Source organism: Schistocerca nitens, chromosome 5 (assembly GCF_023898315.1).
Source record: "Schistocerca nitens isolate TAMUIC-IGC-003100 chromosome 5, iqSchNite1.1, whole genome shotgun sequence".
NCBI lineage: Eukaryota > Metazoa > Arthropoda > Insecta > Orthoptera > Acrididae > Schistocerca > Schistocerca nitens.
This window is the reverse complement of record NC_064618.1, coordinates 231,048,013-231,061,255: the sequence shown is the minus strand read 5'-3', so window position 1 is coordinate 231,061,255 and position 13,243 is coordinate 231,048,013. Positions and strand designations below refer to the sequence as shown.

The 13,243-nt window shown below is 36.5% G+C and overlaps 1 non-coding gene across 1 annotated transcript; it reads left to right on the top strand.

Moving 5' to 3' along the window:
- The first annotated feature begins 12,822 nt into the window (after nucleotides 1–12,822).
- Trnae-uuc (transfer RNA glutamic acid (anticodon UUC)) lies at nucleotides 12,823–12,894 on the top strand. The gene has a single exon. It is a non-coding gene; the product is annotated as a tRNA-Glu (tRNA).
- Nucleotides 12,895–13,243: the final 349 nt, after the last annotated feature.

The window sequence follows — 13,243 nt, the reverse complement described above, 5'->3', positions numbered from 1 at the left end:
AATTATCATAATGCAACTTATACAGCATGGCTGTTCGCTATCATAGCCTGCATGAGAAAGACAAAGTAAGAGAGCTTGTGCTCTCCAGTACAGTGTCACAGAATACAATTATTATTATTATTACTATTATTATTATTATACACAGAAATTATTCAGGGTATATACGTAGTCAAGGAAAAAATAATTCCCGGATTTCCCAGTTGAAAATACACTTTCTCCCGGATCAAAATACACTTTTTCCGTGATAAGTGACAGTATACTTTTCCTCAGAACTGTAAAACTTATCAATACTCTGAATGTTTATAATTTTATACACCAGCATAGAATTTCCCAGCACTTTAGAAAACGAAACTCAGGGAAAAAAACATGTTTTGGAAAGATGTTTGATGTGCAGCTACATGTACACTGCATGTTTTTGAATTACGAAAGTATAAATTAAATTTCTACCAAACACCGCATGTTACTTTCTGAAGCATTGGAATCAAGATTGCAATGTGCTTTTGTAAGCCAGTCATAGCTCATGTCACGTGATCTCGTCAGCCAATGACACTGGATATTCAGAGCATAGGACACATGACGTAGTCAGGCGATAGCAACATCATTGTTGAGTAGCACAAACACACAAATAGGAAAACTTAATGGTTTAAATTAATGTACATAGTGTTGCTACCAGAAAAGAAAAGCTTTCACATTAATATTGGTCTCTAAGATTAATAAGCTGCAAGAGAAGCTAAGCTTTCACATATAATGTTGATCTTTAAGATACATTACACAAATGAACAACGACATAAATGTCTGATCTTTTGCGCTTGAAATTCTTCTAATGGTTGTCCTCAAACAGTTGATTTTTAAATTGAGAGTCAAACGCTCTGTGCGAGAATGTATGATGAATTTCTTACATCACATAGTGCATCTCGCATAAAAGGAAATTTACTTTGAAAGTAATGCTTCTCAAACAACCATTCACAATATTTTGCTACGACCTGTTAGAAATAGGTTTGTTTCATCAGTGCCAGAAAGCGCCAGATAACAGGCGTCACTGCGCTTGCTCAGCTACGATGACGCAGGAAGCACGTATGTTTGTACTTGTAAAACATCAAAAGATCTTACATTATGTCCTAAAAGAAACAAGACATTACAGGATACTCCAAGAGCATTGGAATTTCGTAAACCATACTCAAATGCATAATTCGGCTTAAAGTGCTCTTTTGTATGTCCAGATTGGGATGTAATTTTTCTTGGGAGTACCAGTACTGTATTATCTCATGTTTTGTTCTTTATTATGGCATAATGCCATAAGTGCTAGAAAATGAAAACATGCACTTGAAATGCAGCGAACAGTTGGAACTAGCCAATAGTGTGGAATTAAACACTTCGTTTCAAAGAAATTGGATACCTGAGGGGAAAAGATTAATATAAGCCAAATTTCTTTAGCAAACCGACAAAAATAGCTTCATCGTTCTGCAAGCCGATCAATGCTTGACTGTCCCAAAGGGTGGAAATAAAATAAAATCTGGAACTAATAACACATTTCAGCCTTCCGTAATTATGTGAATGTATTCTAATTCACTTGATAGCTCCCAGCCACAGAAATCCATTTTGTTTTCATTTGACATGAGAGCAATAAAAGAAGAGGCAACAGCAAAATCACTAAACCTAAACATGGGTCATGTGGAGACTATCCGACTTCCCACTACCACTCAAGACTGCTCTGTGCATCAGCTCCAGATCTACAATATTTCCGAACCGGGGCATTAATAGTGGCGCCTCCCTACCCTCGAGCGTTTGAGGTAGGACGCCAAAAATTTAAAAAAATCAACTTTTCAAAAATTTGTTCACTTCGTAGTGCACATCTTTTTGAAGAGTCTGACACATAAAACATATGTGTCTGAAGAAATGTAAGACATGGTCACAGCAAGTGCCATCTGGCATGGTGGCCATTGCCAGTAGTTCTGATACCCTGCAACGACAAGCAACGACTCCTAGGTATATGTGCGGAGGCAACAGCATAGGTGTCAGAACTGTAATACCTGTGTTGTCAGGGGGCTCGGCTAGATAGATACATAACAGTCCCATAACATGGACGGGCTACACGTGGTGGTTACCTAGTGGTGGAGGAAGACTACAGCAGGAAAGGAAGAGGCAAGGGGCAGGGAGGGGGGGGGGGGGGGGAAGGTATCCATGCCATTGATGCAAGGAAGAGCATTCTTCCCAAAATGGCACACACTGCAGAAGGAAAATTTAGGAGTGGATGTCAAACACCAAAGAGGAACCAAAAACACGAACAAGGAACGATGAAATAGAAAAGGCAAGGTGAGCAACATTGGAAGGAAAACACAATACCAGGTGGGTAGCCAGGTTGACATAAATAAGAAAACTGGGAGAGGGGAAGGAGTGGGGAGAGGGGAAGGAGCAAAGACGGGGAGGATGGGGCACAGGGAAGGAAATGCAGCCCCCCGTGTGCACCATGCACAAACTCACAAAAGAACTGTGAGCCCCCTGGGGGGAAAATCACTACAAATCTGCAACAGAGGTGGCAAAATGCAAGGTCAATAAATGTAATTCACCATGAAAAAGTAATCACACCAGAAATAAATTCTGAAAAGAAACACTGCTGCATTGTAACTCCTCCTTACACATTAAATGCACACTTCGTCAATCCTATATCAAAAACCAACATCAAGAATGGTGTCAGTAAGGCAGAAGCAGTATTTGATAAATCATCATTGGTTTTGGAGGAAGTGTAACACCGACTAGCCCAGCCCGAAACTGAATACTACAGATGTCTTCAAAATTTGGAAACAGTGAACCCATGGAGTAGAAAAACTACTACGTATGGTGATAGATCCGTGTATATGAACAACACTCTGACAGGAAAATTGACATAAATAACTTCTGTGTATACTTAGATCGAGAACTGTCTGTTTTGGAACTTCCTGATGCTAACTTAATTGTTGTTTCTGTGCACTGTTCCCCACATAGCAAATTTTGAAAACTTCATCAGCCAACTGGAAAGCTGTTTGTGTTATTTAGAACACCTAGGAGCAAATGCTGCCTTATATGAAGACTTCAACACTCACATCAGCAAAGGTAGTGATAAGGAGAGATTTTTTACGAACTTAACAAGCAGCTATGGACTTTTTGTGCGTTGTCTAGTGACAGGAGGAGACGTCTGTCCTAATACAAACATCACAAAACTAAATAGATGGAACTATGAAGTAAGTGTGGTTGACCCTATGACAGTACATCCCAACACAGTGGTCATGAAACTATGGACCAAGTAAGTACACAATAAATTCCCAACTGACATTCAAATTACGTGTTCAGAAATAGGATTATTACACAGAAAAATTTCAAAGATTTCAAAACTAGTGTCTTCTACAGACTGGCACCAAATTTCTGAAGAACTGGCAGTAAATGATACATTCAGTTCCATGTTCCCGACCATTAAAGACAAATTTGACAAAGATTGGACACTCAAACAGATATATAACTGCCAAATCAACATACATATAGCAAACTGTCATAGTAAAGAGAGTGTATACCCCTAACTTAGCTAAAATAAAATATGCATTGTACAACTACTAAATGATAAAGTAAAATCGGCTAAAGATACTGGCATTAAGGATAGACTATACTGCAGTTATTTACAGGCCAAACGGGTGTACAGGAAAAAGCAGAGAAAGCAAAGAAGGGAAGTAATGCCAGATTTATTCAAGAAGCCCACAATCTTTGCAAGGATCTAGTTAATGAACACAGGTAATAGCCCAACTCTTGCTGAAATTTTTGTAGTCCAGATGAATTTCATGAATATTTCATAAACATAATGGAATGCACAGTAGGCAAAGTTCCTGACTTTGCAATAGATCCTGCAACTGCTGTGAAATTTGGAAAAACTCCAAATGGCAAAGTGGAGGAGAGTGCATCCAGTAATGAAAGTAGTAAAAATACTACGAACACTTGGGGATCCGTGATATTTATGGATAGTCCTGTACTACTGTATATTAAAAACTTATCTGTAAAATTGCTCAACCATTCACAGTAGTAATAAATTAATGCCTCTGCACTGGGGAATTTCCAGACTTCCAGGCAGTAGCAAGCACAGTATCAGTTTACATAAAAGTAATCCACATGAAGTGTCAAGCTACAGGCCTGTATCTGTAATACCGGTGTTAGCTAAAGTAATTTAATTTATTGTTAGCTAAAGTAATGAAATTTATAACAAAAGATGAGCTATTAAGTTATGTCAAAGTAGATAACCTCTTTTATGACATGTAGCACGGCTTTCAGAAGGGCAAGTTAATGACAACACCAGCACTTGATTCAGTTATAAATGTAAGTTGGGGTTTTGAAGACTATAGCACTGGTACTCTGTGACCTAAGTAAGGCATCCAATTGTATCCCATATAAGGCCCTGCTCAGCAAGCTCAAATCATACAGTATTAGGAAAGCTGTTCAATAACTCTCAAATCCTACATGAATAATAGATGACAGAGTGTTTCAATGCAAGGAGCACACTCAGGTGAACAAAATAAAAAGACGGTGTGCCTAAGGGATCTGCAACAGGCACACCTTGCAGTTCCCAGATGATACGACTTAGATCTCAAAAGCGGAGAATGTAGTTCAGCATGTTCAACAATCAGTAGTCCTATTCAGTGAGGCCAAGATTTGATTTATGATGACCAACATGAAAATTAACGAAGACAAAACACAGAGGATGATTTGGAGCCTCAGTGATACTGGAGCAGCACTGGTCGACCCAGCAGCTATTAAGCTTCTAGGCTTTTTCATTGATACAAGTTAACCTGGCAACAGAGCACTAAACATGCATGTTCCAAACTTTCATGGGTCCTATACCTCTTAAAAAACTAGGAATTGTAATATTGGAACAGTATCTACAAACAATATACTAAGCAATGCTTCACAGTCACATCAACTATGGGCTATTATTGTGGTGTCATTTAGTGGGCTACAAGAATGTTCTTTTACTGCAAAATAAAGTAGTGAGGACCATCACTTCAAACATATTAGTTCTGACTGTTTTCAGCCAATATATTTCCAACTCCATCATTCACACAAAGACAAATCATGAGACATACACAAAGAGTAATGATGTTCTTCAGCACAGCATTCACAATACAGTCAGTACTTATAGACAGGCCAGACATAGACTAGTAAAGACAACAACTTCCAATGGTGCTCCAAAAATTATTTAATGCTCTACTGAAGGACATTCAGTGATTACCAACTGAGTAGCTTAGGACTAAAATTTTATGTATATTAGCAGAGCAATCATTGTACAGTATTGAAGAGCACTTTTCTGCTGAGAGAACAGTACCTGCCTGAGCTGCAACTTGGGTGACTCGAAAACAGAAGCAACTCTGCTGTTTAACTACACTGTGTTCTAGTATTGGCTGTCTCTACTGTAATCTAGTTCTTAACTTTATGTTTTATAATATGCTATTTAGTATCACAGTTTGCAATATCGTACTCATTTTATTGTGGTAATATTATTGTAAACCTGCTGCTGTCTGTCCAGCCATGGGTGGTTAATGACACAGAATTGGTAATAAGGCACTGCTACCATTTCGCAATAAAGAAACAGACAGTTCCAACTGCAGTGGTTGTAACTTGCGGAGAGGTTAGTGAAATAATAAACAAACTCAGTTGCTAATTCCAAAGCAGATCACCAACATTTTTTCCAATTTCGTTACTGAACATATAAGAAAAGAGGTAATAATGTCTAACAAAACTGATAATAAACAAAACATTATGTGAAGGTCTCACACAAAATACATAAAACTATCTGTAATCAAAGCTGTCAACACAGTGGCATCCAACAATTACCAATCCATTTCAATTGTCCCAACAATTTCTAAAATAACACACACTGGCAGATGACCCAATATTTTCAGTACAGTACAGTATGGCTTTAGATCTACCCTCTCTATTGTCAAAGTAGTTGACAGCATTATAACAAAAATGTCTGCCTTGAGAATACGTACCTCAGCTCAGTACAGCCGATAAGATTCACAAAACAGAACAGAAAATTTACATTCCTAGCTTTTGGAACATTGTTCCTTCATCTGGGAGGAGAGAGGGGGAAAAAGGAGAGAAGGGAAAGAGGATTCAGTTACTCACTTAACAGTAGAATATCTTTGGCTTCCCTCTGACAACCATGCCCCCATCCTTGCTACCCCCCCTGTTTACCTTTCCCTGTTACTTCATAACCTGGGTTGTGAGTAACTGAATCCACTTTCCCTTCTTCCCTTTTTTCCCCTCTCTCCTCCCTGATGAAGGAACAAAGTTCCAAAAGCTAGGAATGTAAATTTTCTGTTCTGTTTTGTGAATCTATCAGCTGTACTAAGCTAAGTACTGGCCAGCCCCTCTATCTCTCTGTTAGTATTTGTTTCACATCTTAATGTGAGATTTTCCATTAACCATTTAGATTACCTTGACAATACATCAGTTAAGTTGTGTGACACTGCTGGACATGGGCAGTCATATCAAAACTTAGATTTAGGGAGAATACCGTCCTCCTACTACAGTCATATTATATTCAGTTTCTATACACGTAGCAAAATATTTCTTCTGAAGCTCAATTCATGGTACATTTTTGTTGATTTCATTTATAAACGAACTGCCCTCTTGACTGCACTGTGACCACAAGAAGAATAGCTGGTTAAATGGCTCTGTGTGAGCAGTAATTAGTCTAATCATGCTTGTAGGATCCCTATTGGTGTGATAACCAGAGGTTTATAGCATATTCCTAGGATTGTCACTTTGCATTTATAAACTTTCTAAGAGGGCTTTGATGGAATAGTCTGTGTCTACCTTAGAGCACTTGCTATTTCAGCTGTACCAGCATCTCCATGACATTCAACCATGGGACAAAAAAACCTGTGCCCATTTGAACTACCCTTCTTTGTATAAGTTCAATATCATCTGCTATTTCTATTTTGAATGGGTCCCACACACTTGAACAATATTCTAGAATGGGTAACTTGGCCATACCGCAGAACTGCCGAAGCACCTAAACAAATCTCTATTTGCAATTATAATGTTCTCACACAAAGATGCTATAAAAGTAAAAGAGCTAGCATACTATGCTTACCTTATTCCGATAATATATGGGGTTATTTTTGATGTAACGAAAGAAGCCAAGCTATTATTGTCTGGGTCCAAAAATGTGTAAAAATAATTATTTATGCTGTAAGTACAATATCATCCTGCAGAGATCTATTTAGGAAACTGGAGATACTAACTACTGCTCCCCATTGTACTAATTCCTTAATTTTTTTTTCTTATCAAACAGCTCAGTTCTTTGAACCAGTACTAGAAATAAGCAAAAATTTCACAAAGATTTAAAGTAACTTTTGTCCGGAAAGGTGTCCATTATTCAAGAACACACATTTTCAATAATTTGCTAGTAGCCACAAAAAGTTTAAGAGGAATCTGTAGAGGATTTATTGGTGGCCAACTCCTCCTACTCCACTGATGGTATTTCTCAGTAGAACCAACTGACGTTTATACCTGTATGTTACTAATAATATCAAATAATGCAAAGTTCAATCTGACTTTTTAACAGATTCAGTACAGTAACTCAGTTACTGTAAATGTGTTGTTAAACTATTTTCTATTTGATAATGCATGGCTACAACTGCCTAAGAATTATCCTATGCACCTCAGTGTACTGAACATATACACACTCTCTGACAAGGTATCTATTACCTTCTAAATGAAAATATGTTCCAGACTTTTTTGGTTTATTTTATATCTATTAGGACCATTCCAGTTGTGACCTGTGGAAAGTACCGGTACATCGGTACATTTGTTTTCCTTTTTACATTATGTATTCTTGTTCTTCCGGTAAGTTTTACATCTTGGAGAATCTCCTCACTATGGTTCTACTGGAACAAGAAGTACACCTAATCTAATCTTGTATGAAACCTCCTTTGTAGACTGCATTTACCTTAATATTTTGCCAGTTTACATCAACATCCATACTCTGAAAACCATTGTGAGCTGCATGGCAAAGGGATGTCTCATTGTACCAGGGTCAATCCATATGAAGTGGTCCAGTGATGGGTGCTTGACCATTTTATTTTTTTCCATGTGATTGCCCTATATTTGAGAAGTTCAAAACAGTTTTTTAAAATAATTTATCTTACACCCTTACTGGATGGTGGCCATTTTTATTTGTAGGTGCGTGACAATTTTTCAGTCTGGAGACAATAGCGAAAATGTGAATATCTCTGCACTGGGTTAAGTTACTACATTGTATTTGACATGATTGTTTTTAGAAGTGTGTCCTCTACAACATTGTCTATTACACAAAATACCCTACATTCAAAAATAACCAGTCAAAATGACCTCCAAACTTTGGCATCCAAATTGTCAAAAATCCACTTTTTAGGCCCAAAAATAACAAACAAGCAGTGATTTATGAGAGTCTATTTTTTTCCTATAGTCAGATATCATACACTACTAGCCTCATATAGAGCAAGAACACTTACAAATGTTTCCTTGATTTTTTATGAATTTTTGAAATTTGAAAATTTTCATTTTTTTGTAAAGTTTGGGGTTAGTTATCTCAGGTGGAACTAAATATAAAAATATGATTTTTGCACAGTTTGTCCACCTACATGAGAGCAATGTACTGTAAAAATTTCAACATTGATGTCTGACTGTGAACAAAGCTATGAATTTTTGAAAATGAGGAAATAATTCACGTTACTCTACAACTACTCTACTTAACACTATCATCCAATATTTATTTAGTTTACCTATTTTTAATAATGCTGTATCAAACAATAGGAGCTTTCACTTTTGTTCTATGGTAATAAAAATGCCCGTTAACTTTAATTTTATTGTCAATAAAGAAGTACATTATTGCAGGATGTGGCATTGTTGTAGTCAGTCTGTTCTGAAACCTCTGTTAAGAGTTTATGTACATACTTCATTGAGAGTGTAGAATGTGTTATGTGCTTTGTTCTGTGTGTAATTTGTAATTAATTTTGAGAGGTTAACTGGAATGCAATAAATGGATGAACAGTGCTCTGTTGGATAGATACCAAGTGAAGAGTGTCATAAAACAGTTTACGATTCAGTTTCAAAACACTTGAAAAATGTCAATGACTTTGATGAAGTTTGACAAACTTTGTTTAAATTTCGAGCAAGTGTGAGCGTCACGAGAAGAAATATATTCTGAGGTACAACCACATTTTTGGAAGAAAGCGCTGTGACCCACTTAAAGTTCATAAAAAGCCTATTACTAAAGGTTTGAGGGGAATAAAACTTGAACATTTGTCTTTGTTATGTGAAAGTGAAACAGCTTCCCAAATGAAACGTAATGTGATTCCTGGAAATTCCCTGTGCCCAAATTACTCAAAAATATTTGTTGTGAATCCAGAAGCAGAACCAAGTCACCTTCTTAATGACATTTATTTTCCTAATGAGGAAGCTGTTAGCATATTGGATTTTGCTTGTTCTGAGTCAGGTATGTCTCCTGCTTCGAAAATAATAAAATTAAGTAGCGGAAAAAGAAAATTTTGGATACCAATGAAAAATGTTTTAAGGAAACTTGCTTGTACTTACCACAGCAACTACGAGGTCTTATTCTATATCACAGAAGCTGTCTGAAGAAATAAGTGTTCTTAACATTCACCACCAGGTTTAGGAACAGTCGCATCTCAAAGGATGTTAATTAAAACATTTATTTCAAGTATGTCAAAATAATATAAATATTAATTTCAGTGATGTTTCCCCTTTTTGTATATAATTCAGTACCTTACTTCAATAATAATTGATTATATCCCACCAATATCACACATGAATAGGCAACAGCCATAAGTTCAGTTGTAGAGTAATGTGAATTATCTCCTCATTTTCAAAAAATCATACCTTCATTCACAGTCAGATATCAATGTTGAAATTTTTACAGTATGTTGCTATCATATAGGTGTACAAATGGTGAAAAATCATATTTTTATATTCAGTCCCACCAGAGATAACTAACCCCAAAAAATTAAAATTTTCAAATTTCAACAAATCATAAGAAATCAAGGAAACATTTGTAAGTGTTCTTGCTCAATATGAGGCTACTAGTGTATGATATCTAACTATAGGAAAAAAATAGACACTTTTATTTTATGTATTTTTTTTATTTATTTATTTAGCCATCTGTGGACATTTTCAAATGTATGGATGTTGTCAGTTGCGTACATTCATATATTTATACAGTTGGTTATTACATGTAGTTAAACATTGTGACATAAGTTATTTACAATCATTTTTGTTCCTTATCAAAATACTGTGAAACAAAAGCTATTTACAATCATTTTGTACTAAGGAATTCACTTTTAGTGTAAAAGCAGTGTTCCTGCAAAAACAATTTAAGATTTTTCCTAAAGCGGTACATGTTATCTGCTTCTTTTATTTTCTCCGGCAGTTTAATATACAGTTTTACACTTTCATACAAGAAGCTATTTTGAGTCTTATGTTTATTCTTCCTGTCTGGGTGAAGACAGTGACTTGTTCTTGTACTACAGTTATGAAAACTCCTACTTGTGCTATAATTTTCTATATTTTTCTTGATGTACACTATGGTTTGGAATATAAATTCACAAGGAACAGTTAGAATTTCTAACATTTTGAAAAGTTCTCTGCAGTGAGCCCACTTACAGCTTTTTGTTATAATTCTTACTGCTCTATTTTGCATTTTAAATACTGTTTGTAAATTCTGAGCCCTGTTTCCCCAGAAAATAATACCATAAGTGATTACTGAATGAACACAACTGAAGCATACAGTTCTCAAACATTCACTACTGCAAGCGGATACAAGGACTCTAAGTGCATAACATGTTGTGGATATCTTTTTTGAGTGTTTCCTAGCATGTTCATTCCACTTCATTTGGCTGTCAATGTGCAACCCTAACAATTTTGTTGTGGGTACATCATCTATGGAGATGTTATCTAGTTTTAAATTTAATGGACTCTGTTTTCTGTTAATTCTAAAGCATATTGTATTTGTTTTCTTTACGTTGAGAGCAACTTTGTTTTCCTGAAACCATTTGTGAGCGTCTCTCAGCACTTCAGCGGAATTTTCCAACATTTGTGCTGGTGTCTTACTGGTGATTACTATGTTGCTGTCATCCGCAAATAATATCTTCTCTCCATGGCTGATATGTTGCCATAAATCACTGCTTATTTGTTATTTTTGGGCCTAAAAAGTGGATTTCTGAAAATTTGGATACCAAACTTTGGTCATTTTGACTGGTTATTTCTGAATATGGGGTATTTTGTGTAATATACGATGTTGTCGAGGACACTTTTCTACTTTTCTAAAAACAATCATGTCAATTGCAATGTTGTAACTTAACCCAGTGCAGAGATATTCGTATTTTTGCTAATGTCTTTAAACTGAAACACCATCGTGTGCTCAAAAACGAAAATGGCTGCCATTCAGTAAAGGTGAAATGTATTTTTTTTAAAAAAAAACTGTTTTTGAATTTCTCAATTTTAGGGTAAGCAATCAACTTAATTTTTATTGGACCACTTCATTTGGAGTGACCCACCAGCTATTAGGTTTTTCCATTCCATTCACATATGGAACATGAGAAGAATGACTGTTTAAATGTGTCTGTATGCACTTAATTAATCTAATCTTGTCCTCACGGAGCAATATGTAGAGGGCTGCAGTATCTTAAGGAATCTGCTAGTGGGCCAGACAAACCTGTGACATCTGTGCAGGCCTTCTCTGTATACATTCAATGTCTCCTGTTAGTCCTATTTGGCACAAGCCCCACTCACTTCAGCAATATTCTAGGATGGGTCACAGAAGTCTCAGACTAACTGTATTTTCCATAGTACTCTACCAATAAAATGAAATCTGCCAAGCAGCTTTACCTATGACTGAGCCTATAAGGTTATCCACTTTTCATATCCCTATAAAGTGTCACAACCAAAAATCAAACAATTGAAAACCCAGGATGGAATGTAACAATGGTACTATGGCTTCAGCTGCCAGAGACTGTGGTCATGTGTTGAGATCTGTTTTTGACAAGGGCCTTGTTGGCCGAAAGCTAATTTTGTGCCTGTCTTTTTTGTTGTGCCTATCTGCAGCTTTGTTATATGGTGAGTAGCAACTATCCTTTTCATAAGCTCTACACCCAGGTATTTGTATGATATTGTAGTCTCAGGATTACACATATTTTCGGTTTGTAAAGTGCACAATTTAACATTTTTACACGTTTAGAACAATTTGCCAATCTTTGCACCAAGACTTGACTGAATATCTGTGCAGCTTTTTTCACACATCACGTCGATACTATATAGAGAACTGCACCCATCTGCGAAAAGCTTAAGGTTACTATTAATAGTGTCTTGTGAGACCATTTATAAACAATGTGAACAGCAAAACTTCCTTCAGTCAAACCTTAAGTTACTTCTACATCTGTTGTCCACTACCTACGTAACTTGTAACGACTTGGTTTGTGCCTCGATTAGACATTTAAGCAGTGTGCAGCTAAGTTAACAGTTAAACATGCAACCATTATCGGGCGAATCTTTTCGTTTCCACATACTTTGGTTAATAAAATGAATCCTTATGTTAGAGCACTGAAAACGTGAAACAACAAAGATATGTTACTTTGAGCAAAGAACGCTACAGCCGTGTAGTACACAATGATAAAATTGTTCTGATGTTGCAGAAAGTATGGGCGAAATTATCATCCATCTCATGAACCCCAAAACTTTAAAACTCTGAATATCTACATGAATGACAATATACTTCACAGCAACCACATAACCTATACAGCATCCTCCCATGTGGTCTAGTGGCTAGGATAGCTGGCTTTCACCCAGCAGGCCCGGGTTCGATTCCCGGCATGGGAAATTTTTTTCTTTACAGAATAATATACGATACTCCATAAACCATCACGAAAGCAGTCGCACTGAATGCAAACAATTAAAAACAAAACTTACTGTCTACATTTTTACCATCTGGTAACATCACTCTGGCAGCTGTCACGAATTATAAGAATATGTGTTCTCATTGCCCACCTGCTGGATATGGTGTTCTATGGAACTATTAACCGGCGACGTAAGTATTTGCGCATGGGCAAAAGTAGCTAACGACATATTTAAATACAGAACTAAATGTCACATAGGACCCCGTCGTGTTTGAATCAGGAAATGTTTTTGTGACAGCTTGTAATACAATCAGCTTTTGTAAACATGTAAT